Genomic DNA, 13,110 nt, shown 5'->3' with positions numbered 1-13,110 from the left:
CTACTAGTAAAAATTTTCATTTTTGATATCTGAAAATGTATTTCTGATATCAATATTATTTCAGATATCTAAAATGGCTTTCTTACTAGTAACAATCACATTCATGATATCAGAAATGAACATTGTCACTAGTGAAAATGGAATTATTGATGTCAAAAATGAACATTGTTACTAGCAATTCAATTGTTCATATCAAGAATAGACATTTCGACTAGTGACAATTGAATTCTTGATATCAAAAATAAAGGTTTTTACTAGTAAGAATTGTATTTCTGATATGTGAAATTGGAATTGCAACTAGTAAGAAATCAATTATTGATATCAACAATTGATTTTGAATGGCAGCCTATGGAGACTTTTCACAAGTGAAAATACAATTACAGATATCAAGAATTATAGTTTTTACTAGTTGAAATACAATTCTTCATATCTAGAATGAGCATTTTAACTAGTAAAAATGTAATTGTTGATATCAAGAATTAGCATTGTTACTTGTGGAAATGCAATTTCTGATATCAAACATTGCCATTGTTACTAGTATAAATCTAATTCCTGATATCAATAACTATAATTTTAACTAGTGAAAATTGAATTGTTGATATCAAGAATTCATATCCTGGAAATATATAAAAGTTAAAACGGCTTGCCATAAACACTTGCCCAATACTGTTTTTTAAGAGGAACCGTGGCTTTGCTGGGTCTTTGTCTACATTATTTATAAATTCTGCATGTGACATATATTGTGGGGTGTTTGTTAGCGGCTGAGCACCTGACACCCTGATGCTAAATTCGTCCCGTGCCCTGTGGCTGAAGTTTATGTCCCTCAGTCGTTTCGGCTCAAGGTTCATGACTGTCCCTCTATGGCGTTCCGATCGGATCTTTCATTTGACTTTGCAACATGCACTCGTCTCAATGAACGTGACGTCTGCGTCTTAAATTGAATGGAATAAATAGCAGAATAAAAAAAAATAAGTCGTTGAGTGAGACGTTCATTGAGACGAGTGCATGTTTGTCACAGTTCTGTCACCCTTGTCTGTGTTTTCTCTTGGTTTAGTGACAGAGCTCTGACACTCCCGGTTTGTCATGTATTTGTGTTTAGTCTGGTCTGTTGTGAGCACATGGCTGTCATGTTATTTCCTTGTGCCATGTGCTCTCCTGTCAATTGTCAAACCCCGCCCATCTTGTTATCTCGTTATTGTTTAATTTTCCCCACCTGCCTGCCTCGTTACCCTCTTATGTTTGTTCCCCTATTTAATCTCCGTGTTGTTTGCAGTCCTGTGCTGGTTCGTTGTCCATGTTCCCTCGTGTTTCCTGCCAAGACCTGTTTATCCTGTTACCTGCCTTGTTTTCCCCCACGGGGAGTTTTTGTTTGTAGTCTTTATTTATTTTCTATGTTTAATAAATGTCCTACCTGAACCATGCAGCCCATTGCTTCACCCAAAGGTTTATTACTCGAAGCCTCATTCAGCATTGCTCAATGCTAGTGAAACCTATCTAATGTGCAAAGAAATGGCAGACAAATTAATTAATTCTGAACTAATGACCTGAGCAGAATTATGATGTCCCTGTTACCCCCCCCCCCCCCCCCCCCCCTCCTCCCTTCTGTGTCATTTATTTATTTATTTATTTTGTTCTCACTGTTAATGTCTGTAACCTTTCATTTGCAATAATAAAAAGACCTGAGCAGACATTTGTCCATTGCCTGGGTATAAAATATGTAGCCTGTCTTTCTCTGTCTGAATTTACTTGTGCAGAGACAACTGTCACACACACAGTTAATTAATTATTCATAATTGTTTGGATAGTGGCAGTATGAACAACAAAAGTGACACTGTGTTGAGTGCAGTGCTTATAGTGGAGGGAGTGTAATAAAGTAAACTGCAACAGAATAGCCTGGGGTGGAAAAAAGTTAAGAATTGTTTCTGGGGGGTTTTGTGCAGTGAACTGTTACTAGTTTTAGTGCAGTGGTGTGCTTATGGGACTGGGGATATAGAGGAGCAAACTGCAGTTTGGGGTGCGTGAAGGAAGGATTACAATAGATTTTTATTGAGAAACAGAATTTTTTCAAGTGTGTTGGGGTTTAGATGATTCCTCTTCTTGGACAAAACCTCTCCAGCCTTGGAAAATATCCTTTCACAAGGAACAGAGGATGCAGGGGAACATAAAAATGCCAGTGCCAGCTGGTATAAATGAGGATACTTATGCTTCTGTTGAGCCCAGACAGGGAGGATCTCCTCTTTCTTGCCGGCTCCATTACCAGGAAAAAGGAAGAGTCACAAAAAGCACACAAATCCAAAATTGCAATGCAAAACAAAAAGCAGTCCAGATCCAAAAGTCCAAAGCAATCCAAATAATCTTATCTCATTAATATAATAAGACTATAATATAGCTACTATAATTAATAATAACAATATTCTATATTCTAACCTGATAGACTATGTAATAATATACAGCCCTAACATGACTCAATAACCATGACAATGAGAGTTCTCTGACTCTCTGACACTACTAAAACTGCTTCTACTACTCCTGATAACACCCACAAGGTGGCGCGAGTTTCGAAACCCCCTTTATCCGAAAGCGACACTCAGACCGAACCGATGACGTATCCACACAAACCGAGGCCTCGTTTCTCATTAGTCACGTGATTTTCACGTCAACAACACAAGCCTCGAACCGCGGCTTCATGTGGCACGCCCATTTTTTCTCGACACAAGCTCCGACGCCTCGGTTCAAATGTCACATCACTACTTCTTCGCACTTGAGTCCTCGCACCTTTTTCAGCTACCCATTCTGTTACAATGTTGCAAAGTCATGTAAAAGACCCGATCGGAACGCTTTTCGCACGCTCTCACACAAACATTTCCTCACGCAGAGAAAAATCCCCAAGGAAAGAGGACACTGACACCGACAGACAAGACAGAGCAGGTTACTTATGATAGAAAACAAATTATCAACTCACAGATTCTGTCAATTTTATTACGAAATTCAAATAATAAATAGGCCTACCGTTTTGGCGCTTGTAAATGTGACGTGATAGATCGCTGTAGCGCCTCAGTGCAAGCGGCACGTCAACCGATCATCTTTTACTCTTCTTTACTACTAAATAAACCCGAATGAACAATAGATATGTTGAAAGATATAGTACAACTTACTGAAATGTATATGCCTCGGATAACCGCGGTAAAACAGCTGGAGAAAAATGTCACATAACGTGACATTTACCTCAGGAGAGCCATTTAATAGGCTATAGGCTAGAAAAATAGCTATAGAGAGGAGTGTTTTGCTAAATATGTCCACTATATTAGGCTACCTATTATATTTTTGACTTCTATTATTAAAATATTATAAAGTTGTTATTATAATAAACATTATCATTTGAGTTTTTATTTTTAACCTTTAATAATAATACCAGCTGACAGGGCTCTCTGTATGTTTACAGCATTAGTGAGATTTTTTTAGATTAGTGAGGCTATCTACTGTACCTAATAATTATCCAAATGAATCGATATTGAATCAAGATTTCACACACCCCCAATGCCCCCCCTCCATAATTCTCACTCCAAGCTAAACTCAAAAGTTGGCAGCCCTGGTCACTGCATTCCCCCCTGCGCTGCTCATCTGTACATGCAAGCCCTGTCTTCCCGGTAATGAGCACATTCACCTAATACGTTACCAGAGTCTGATCTATATCCATTTGCCATGTGTTTCAGATTGTGTCATCCCCACATCGCTCAACTAAATCGAAAAAAACATTCATCAAAAAATGATTTTTTTTCTTCTTCATACCTTCCAAAGGATAACTGCTGCATGACTGCATGATCTCCCTAATCCAGCAATACATGAACATCCGACAGTCTCTCGCCCCCGACTGCTGCAGAATAACCCAGGCAATAAGCTTCGGCTGGCTAGCACTTTAACTCCTGTCTACCTCTGCTTTCAAAAAAAGACTTCAGTAAAGAAATGCGCCGGACTTTATTACTATAGAAGTAACTGAAGGCCTCAGTGCTTTTGTAATTGCGCATCTCCTCACGATCTACACCCTCCGAAAAGATCATATAATTAAAGATGTCAATATGGCTAACTCCCGGCCATAGCTTCATGTCATCCACCCAACCTGTCAATTTTTAGGGATGTGGCACTCTGATACGGTCGCTTCACGATTTAATCGGCGGTGTATAACCACCGACTAATTCCCATCTTGCCGACCAAACAATTATCTACTACTTTAATAACTTTAAAAACTATGTCATGATTCTGTCCTTGAGTTCTCTAGTTCTGAGACAGGATCATGGCAGACCCATGTTTGTGTACAACACATGGTCTTTGGTTTGGGCCATGTGCTTGTGTGTCTCGTTACTTAACCCCACCCCCTTGTTTTCCTCGTTTGTCATGATTGTCTAGTTAGTGTCACCTGTTCCCTTTATTGGTTCTCCTATTTAATCTCCTTGTGTTTGCTGTCTCGTGTCGGTTCATTGTGACCCTTACCTCTGTGTGATCATTGTGAGTTTTTGAGACCTTGTGATATCCTGTTCCAGAGTATTGTCTAGTTATTGTTAGTCAAAGTGTAGTTTATTCTCTTCGTGTCCTGTCTACTTTTTGCCCCCTCGTGGGTTTTTTTTCCCCTGTTTTTGTAAATAAACTATTTGTTATACATCCTGTTTGCGCTTGGGTTAATCTGTATTGATCGTGACAGAATGAACCGACCTGACCAGAACCCAGCAAACAGTACGCCACCATGTCTTGATCAGCAATCGGACCCTGTGGTAGAATGGTGGCAGGAAACGATTGCCGATAGTAGGAGGGGCAAACTTCCGTTCCCTCCCCAGGGTGAGTGGTCCCTGAGAGAGTACGCCCGGGTCGTGGACGAGAGGAGGGTTTTCTTGCCTGACGCCCTACTAAAACGTTACTTCATCGCGGGCCCTAAATGAGCCGCCTCCTCTGGCTGAACGGGAGAAACTGGTTCGTCATCCGTTCCAGGAGATGATTACCTGTTTGGCACAGAAGGAATCACGGACTTCCATCAGACCATCATCACCTGGAATGCTACCCGTGATCCCGGAGGGTCGCGTCCTCACCGTGGCCACGTTGGTGAACCAGACTCGTCCCAGCGCGACTTCGGAAGCATTCTCCACAGCTACAAGTCTTCAGGGTAAACGAGACAGACGGCTGTCGTGGGAGTCGGCTTCAGAGTCATCCTCCACAGAGACTACAGTTCCTGCTGTGGTTCCCTCTGAGTCTTTCCAACCGGTTTCATGTCCGGTTTTGGCTTCTGCTCCGCGGCCGAGGAGAAAGAGAAGGAGGGGAACTTTCAGTTCTCCGTCCCTGTCTTCGCCTGAGTCCATGAGGACTCTCGAACCTGCTGCAGAGAGCACAGGTCCACAGTCAGCACTGGTGAGAGTTGATCCTTTGGGTGCTGCAGAGAGGATTATTCCGGATCCTGAAGCAGTGAAGATGGTTTTCGAGTCTGTTGCCGCTAACGATATCTCTGAGTCAGTTTCAGAGAGGGCGGCAGCCGACACAGCTGCAGGAGCACTCCTCCGGGCAGTTTCAGCTGCTCAGGACATGCCGATTGCAGTTATGGCCAAGACTTTATCTAATTACTTGTCAAGTCTGGTAAAAATTCTGGAAATTCCTGTCAGACCCGTTTCATCCTCAAGTCCTGCGTCCACATGGGAGGAGAGTGCGGGTTTTAAGTCAGTTGCAGAGAGAGCGGTCTCCATGGCTACTACAGAGAACTCTGTTTCTGAGTCAATGCTGGAGTGTGCGGGTTCCGAATCTGTTTTAGAGGGTTTCGAATCTGTAGATGAGACCGTGGGTCCTGTTCCAGCATCACCGTCCGCCGCAGCGCCGCTTATTCCCGATTACTTCCCACCGGCTACACCTCTTGTCTTCGTTCCATTACCGGCTGCAGCAGTCCCCACTATCACCCAGCCTATGTATGTTTCCCCGGTCTCCCCTGTTAAGGCTCAACCCCGGACTGTGTCTACCATTTCCCCACCCAAACCCGCCCGGGTTCCTCGTCAGAAGTCTACATCCCGTAGACCCAAGACCAACGTCCCACCCACCCACCCTGGACAATCCCCCGTGAACTTTGTTGTGCCTCCGCCTCCCCTTCCTTGTTTACTGTTCTTAATTTTTCACCCTAATCCTGTCATTCGGTTTTCATGTATGCCTTTGTTATTATTGGTTATGTTGTGTTGGTTCATGTCTATGTCTCGGTCAGTCTCGAGTTTGGTATCCTCTTGAGAAGCGTCTGGTAGCCGCTTTTTATGAGGGGGGTTCTGTCATGATTCTGTCCTTGAGTTCTCTAGTTCTGAGACAGGATCATGGCAGACCCATGTTTGTGTACAACACATGGTCTTTTGTTTGGGCCATGTGCTTGTGTGTCTCGTTACTTAACCCCACCCCCTTGTTTTCCTCGTTTGTCATGATTGTCTAGTTAGTGTCACCTGTTCCCTTTATTGGTTCTCCTATTTAATCTCCTTGTGTTTGCTGTCTCGTCTCGGTTCATTGTGACCCTTACCTCTGTGTGATCATTGTGAGTTTTTGAGACCTTGTGATATCCTGTTCCAGAGTATTGTCTAGTTATTGTTAGTCAAAGTGTAGTTTATTCTCTTCGTGTCCTGTCTACGTTTTGCCCCCTCGTGGGTTTTTTTTCCCCTGTTTTTGTAAATAAACTATTTGTTATACATCCTGTTTGCGCTTGGGTTCATCTGTATTGATCGTGACAAACTATCACCGTAGCCTTTACGCTAGTGCTAGCATGCTATGTAAACAAACACTTCAACCGGAAGTTGAAAACCGTTTAGTCAGTTGAACCCGCTATGAATCATGGGAAATAGAACGGGCGAAGTATAAGGTGAATATGAAGGTGCTGTAAACTGATTTATTATCGGTCTATATTGTAGAATGCAATTTAGCTTATTTTATTGTAAATTATATCACATGTTTACTCTGTTTGTGTTTAGTTTCTGTGTTCCCATTTTCGTTAGTTCTCTAGTCAGTCTCCTATAGGTTGCTAATTAGTTCATCTCACCTGTTTCTGTTCTCCCTGATTACTCCACATGTATTTAAGCCCTGAGTTTTCATTTGTTCCCTGTCTGGTATTGTAAATGTCTTTGTTAAATGTGGCAGCACTATCAGTTTCTCCAATGCTCTCCTGAGCTTTCTGCTTTGGATTTATTAAAGAATGTTTTGAGTTTTACTCCATTCGTTGTGCACTTTATTACAGCCACAGCACACGTGACAATATATATTTTATTCACATCAACAATTTTTTTTATTATTATTCATCAATGCATAAATTACAAAGATGACATGTTCATAATATATAATTTTGTATACAATACACAAACTAAAATCAGCAATATGTTACAGAGGGAAAACAAGTTAACAATTTGTTAAAGACAGAAAAAACTTAAGCCCAAAACAGAGAAAAAGAGCAAGACATTAATTTATGTGTTAATTAGTGTACAAATTAAAGTCAATGCAAATTGACGTCATTCTACGTGCTTATTTAGTGACGATGACATGGTGACAAAAAGACAAGAAACAGTGGTTTGTTGTTTGTGAACTTACGGTTGTGTATATAAAATTTGCAAAGAAGATAAATTAAATTTATAACAAAGCAAACATTGTTTTTAGTAGGGTCAGATATCATAAAATAATGCCTTTAAAAGTTATAGATAGACCTTTCTGGATATCAGCAATAAATGTGTCAATATTTTTCCAAAAATGTCACTTCAACAAAATACCATGTATCTTCTGGGCGAGTCTGACATCATGCATCACCGTTTCCGGGTCCAAACACTCTTTCAGATGCCAAAAGCAAACAACAATCGCTACTAATAGGGGAGAGAAACCCTTTTGACTCTCAATTTGTGTAAATACACTTGGGGTTCGGAGAATTAATTGTTTCTCACATTAATTTCCCACATCTAGTACAATTATATGGTTTTGTTTTATTAATACAGTGTATAATTTTTTCTTGATATACCCCTAAAGAATGGAAGTGAATTGTGACAACATGCCCCATAGGTGGGGTACATTATAACAAGACCATATGACAGATTAAAATGTTATCAGATCTAATGAAAAAATAAAAAAATACAAGACAACCTGAAATATTTTCTCAATAAAATACAATTATTAACTTTTTCATATAAAAGAATGGCATTTTTTAAATAATTAATAATAAAGTCATTTTTGAGTTTGACAACAAACACACCGCAAAACAGCTACAGCATGGTTCACAACATAATAATAATTAATCACTTCTGAACATTGACTCTCAGTCTTTATTCACCCTTTTCTCGTGGTTTCTCAATATAATTCATAAAAGTATAGAATAGAATGTAATAGAATGCAATAGAATAGAATAGAATAGAATAGAACCGTTCTACCTGCACAACTGGGGTTTAAACCCGGCTAGTGTTTTCTGCTGGTTAGATCAGCATTAAAAAACTATCTTAACTGTTAAATAACAGATTGGAGATTAAAATAATATCAGATTTGTCTAATTTTAAATAAACACACACAAAAAAAACAGGTGAAATGTTAACTTAAGAAATTTACTTTTGCTATGGTTAAATAAAATGTTCAGTGATATCCTCCAAATATTTTTTAATTTTGCCGCAATTGTTTTCTCTATATAGTGTTGATATGGCAACTATTACATACATTATGTTTCGTCATGCTGGCATGTATGGAAGTATTTAAAACAAGTGTGTTACAACTAGCCGTGCGTTATAGTGTGTCCCGCTCACCCATATACACCAAATTCATAATCTTAACCTTTTATCTCCATACCGAAATCCCAGATGGCCATCCTAGATAAATAGTGCTTGTAAACGACTGTTGAGATCGAAGTGGAGGCTTGGACCCGGGAACAGATTTCTGTATGTCAGGACTTAACAAGCAGAGACAGACACTGCATCCATTGTGTCCACCATGTTCTCTCACTGACATGCCTCCAAATCTGGGCTCAAAAAATGCATTGTTTCCCACTCATAATTACGACTTTGTGGTAAAGTGTAGTGAAGCCTCTCCTCCATTGACATCCCAAAAATGTCTGGTCTCTGTCCATGCGCACCACTTTTATTTTATTTTGCTAACATTGTAGGTTTCACTTTCACCTTCCGTGTTTAGTTTCTTCTTCTCCTTCTTCTTCTTCTGAGTGGGTGAATCAGAGACGTATTGCTACTCTCCTCAGTTCATCGGAAGAACTCTGCTTCATAGGTTACATCATTATATAAATCCAGTTCGAAGCAATAAGTTGATCACTTTTGTTGTCTCATATTCCTTAGAATGGATAGAACTAAGAATTGATTTTAGTGAATAGTCTGTAACTCAAGACTAAAACCGCTCTGAATAGAAGATTTCTTTCTGACTTCAGTTTCACACAGTTTCTGCTTCTGCAAACATGCATCTGCCAGCCCATAATTCAATGCACAGTTCCCTAATCTTAATCTAGTAACAACCACACCACCCCTCTTTCCCAATATATTTGTTGAATGTTTTATTGTTGGCTAAAGTTAAAAATAATATATGCCTTTATTCTCCCATTCTTTCCGTCATAGTTTTGTTATTCCTTGCTGAATAATAGTGTTTAGTTCCTGGTTTACTTTTGTTTCTATAGTTACCCTTGTTTGTTTGTTACCATGGTTATTGATTACCCACTTCTGTGTCCTATTAGCCTCTTGTTATCCTGTATATGTGTTTCTGTCATCTTTTGTTGGTCATTGTCTGTACGTGTTTTGGTAAAGCTGTTGCGTCGCTCGTTTAGTTTGTCTATTGTCTTTATTGCAAGCATTATTAAATGTTACTAATTATATTTTGTTAAGTATTGACTCCGGGAAAAGTGTTGCTCTAATGATGTTAGATTTAAGTGCAGCCTTCGAAACTCCAGATCACGCAATTTTAATAGAATGCCTCAGAGATAATAGGGATCAATGGCGTAGCATTAAGTGGCTTACCTCTTATTTGCATGACAGGACATGCTCTGTTAAAATTGAAAATTATGTCTCTGCATCCGCAACTATTTCTTGGGGGGTTCCTCAGGGATCAATCCTGGGTCCGACTCTGTTCCCATTATACATGTTACCCTTGGGGTCCATTTTTAAGCAGCATAATATTAATTATCACTTGTATGCTGATGATTTACAACTGTACTTTCCTTTCAAGTGTGATGGCTGTACATCTTTTACTAATTTTTATAAGTGCTTGACGGAGGAAAAGGGGTTGCTAGCAAATTATTATTATTTTTTTTCAATTAAATGAGGATAAGACTGTGTTTATTATGTTTGGGAACAAAGAGCTTGGGAATGGTTTGGCTGGAAATTATGGACTATTGTCCAACAATATGCATGACTATGTGAAGAACCTTGGCGTATTTTTCGATTCGGAAAAACGCTTGGATCGTCAAGTTAACAGCGTTGTGAAATCATCTTTTTTTCAGTTCAGAAAATTGTCTAAACTGAAACCGATCTTTTCATACAAGGACTTGGAGATTGTTTTGCATGCCTTTGTTTCAACCCGGTATGACTATTGTAATGCTCTTTATCTAGGCATAGGTGAATCACTGGTTACTCATCTTGTGTGTCCAAAATGCTGCAGCGAGAATCTTAACAAATACCAGAAAACGGGATCACATAACACCTGTAATGATATCCCTTCATGGCTACCAGTTAAATACAGAATACAATACAATGTTTGTTTTTAAAGCATTGCATGATGGAGCTCCTGAGTATATAAAGGACTTGTTAATCCCTTATCAGTCTCAGTTTGAGGCGTAGTGGAGACCGCGCCTTTTCTGTTGCGGCTCCTGCACTTTGCAATGTGTTGCCAATGCCATTATCTTTAAAATCCTCGTCAAGCATGGATATATTCAAAAATGACTTGAAGACTTATTTATTTTATCAAGCTTTTGGTGTTTGTTTAGGTCTGAGAACTGTGAGTTATTTGTTGTTTGATTTTCTTGATCAAATTAGTTCACTTTAAAAAAAATTTTTGATGATAATTTACTCACCCCCATGTCATCCAAGATGTCCATGTCTCTCTTTCTTAAGTCGAAAAGAAATTAAGGTTTTTGATGAAAACATTCCAGGATTTTTCTCCATATAATGGACTTCAATGGGACCCAAACGGTTCAAGGTCCAAATGACAGTTTCAGTGCAGCTTCAAATGGCTTTAAACGATACCAGACGATGAATAAGAGACGTATCTAGCGAAACCATCGGTCATTTCAAAAATAAATAAAAAACTTTAAGTTTTATAAGCACAAATGCTCGCCTTGCTCTGTTCTGTGATGCACGTTCGTGACGGCACGTAATACGCAATTACATGAAAAGGTCACGCTTGACGTAAGCGGAAGTACCGAGTCAGTGTTTACAAATGTATACTTTTAGCCTTTTTAATATAAAAACACAGGATACGCACACGAAATGGGCCTTTTAGACGGTAAACTGACACAAAGACAAAGACATTTGAATGTGTACATGGTCCTCCTTCCTCACATTTGTAAACACTGAAGCGTGACCTTTTCAACGTAATTGCGTATTACGTGCCGTCACGAACGCGCATCACAGAACAGAGCAAGGCGAGCATTTGTGCTTATAAAACTTAAACTTTTTTATTTATTTTTGAAATGACCGATCGTTTCGCTAGATAAGACTCTTATTCATCGTCTGGTGTCGTTTAAAGCCATTTGAAGCTGCACTGAAACTGTCATTTGGTACTTGAACCGTTTGGGTCCCATTGAAGTCCATTATATGGAGAAAAATCCTGGAATGTTTTCATCAAAAACCTTAATTTCTTCTCGATTGAAGAAAGAAAGACATGAACATCTTGGATGACAAGGGGGTGAGTAAATTATCAGCAAAAGTTTTTTTAAAAAGTGAACTAATCCTTTAAGAATTGTTTCTGGGGGGGGGGGGGGGGGGGGGTTTGTGCAGTGAACTAGTTTTAGTGCAGTGTTGTAGTGATGTTACGTATGACATTTACTTATTCTTTTTTGTTGTTGTTGTGTCTTTTTGTTTTTGTAAAATCTTTGCACTTTTGGTGTTTTTTAAGTATTATTATTGTTATTTGGGCTTAGGGGAGAGGGTGTGTGTGTTTGGTGAAGGGTTTGTATTTAGAGCAATGGCAACCGCCAAAACAAAAAGACGACTTCCCCTATCTGGGAATATTTTGAGCTTATAGCTTCCAATGCATGTATGCATTTCTAAAAAAGAAGAACAAAAAATTAATATTTATTTATTATTTAAAATTTTACTTATTTTATTGCTGAATTTTATAATTGTTGACTGTTGATGTGTCTTATATTCAGTCAAAACATGTACATTCACTCCCAATCAATGTTTTTCTCCTCACACTTCTGAGGTGGAAACCTTTGTCTTCTGTTGGACAGTGTTGCAGACCAGCACAAACAAGCTCAAATCCCACTTCTGATGCGATCGTAGAAGTGGATAAATACCTTACAGAGACAAACATACAAAGAGCTGGAGATCCACTTGAATACTGGAGAATGCAGAAACATCTCTACCCCCATTTATATATATTGGCATTACAGTTTCTGTGTGCCCCGGCCTCTTCTGTGCCATGTGAAAGAGTGTTTCTAAGAGGAGGACTCAGCCCCAACACTGTGAAACAGCTTTTATTTCTTAATAAAAATAATCCAAAAAACCTTTCTGTCATTACAGTTACATAAGCACTATCAGTGCCAAGTTTCATAAGCACATTTAATAACATGATCCTATCAGACAATGTCCTTATTCACTGTGTGTGTGTGTGTGTGTGTGTGTGTGTGTGTGTGTGTGTGTGTGTGTGTGTGTGTGTGTGTGTGTGTGTGTGTGTGTGTGTGTGTGTGTGTGTAAGTGGAGAGCGAGAGATAGTAGGCCTACATTAGATCTTATTGAATCATATAAGCTCATTTTATATTTTATTGTCACACTTTAATGGGTAAAGGAATTTATTTAATGGACAAATCAAACACGAATGTGTAAGGCTTTTATTTGTACACATAACATTGAAACTATGGAGTGTGTTGTGGTTGCTTCATCTGATAGACACAGGCTTCTGGCTGCTTTATTTGAAATAAGCACCAGATGG

The sequence above is a fragment of the Siphateles boraxobius genome, unplaced genomic scaffold (genome assembly GCF_051911475.1).
Source record: "Siphateles boraxobius isolate OS27281-9 unplaced genomic scaffold, OSU_SipBor_1 141, whole genome shotgun sequence".
Lineage (NCBI taxonomy): Eukaryota > Metazoa > Chordata > Actinopteri > Cypriniformes > Leuciscidae > Siphateles > Siphateles boraxobius.
This window is presented reverse-complemented; position numbering follows the sequence as displayed.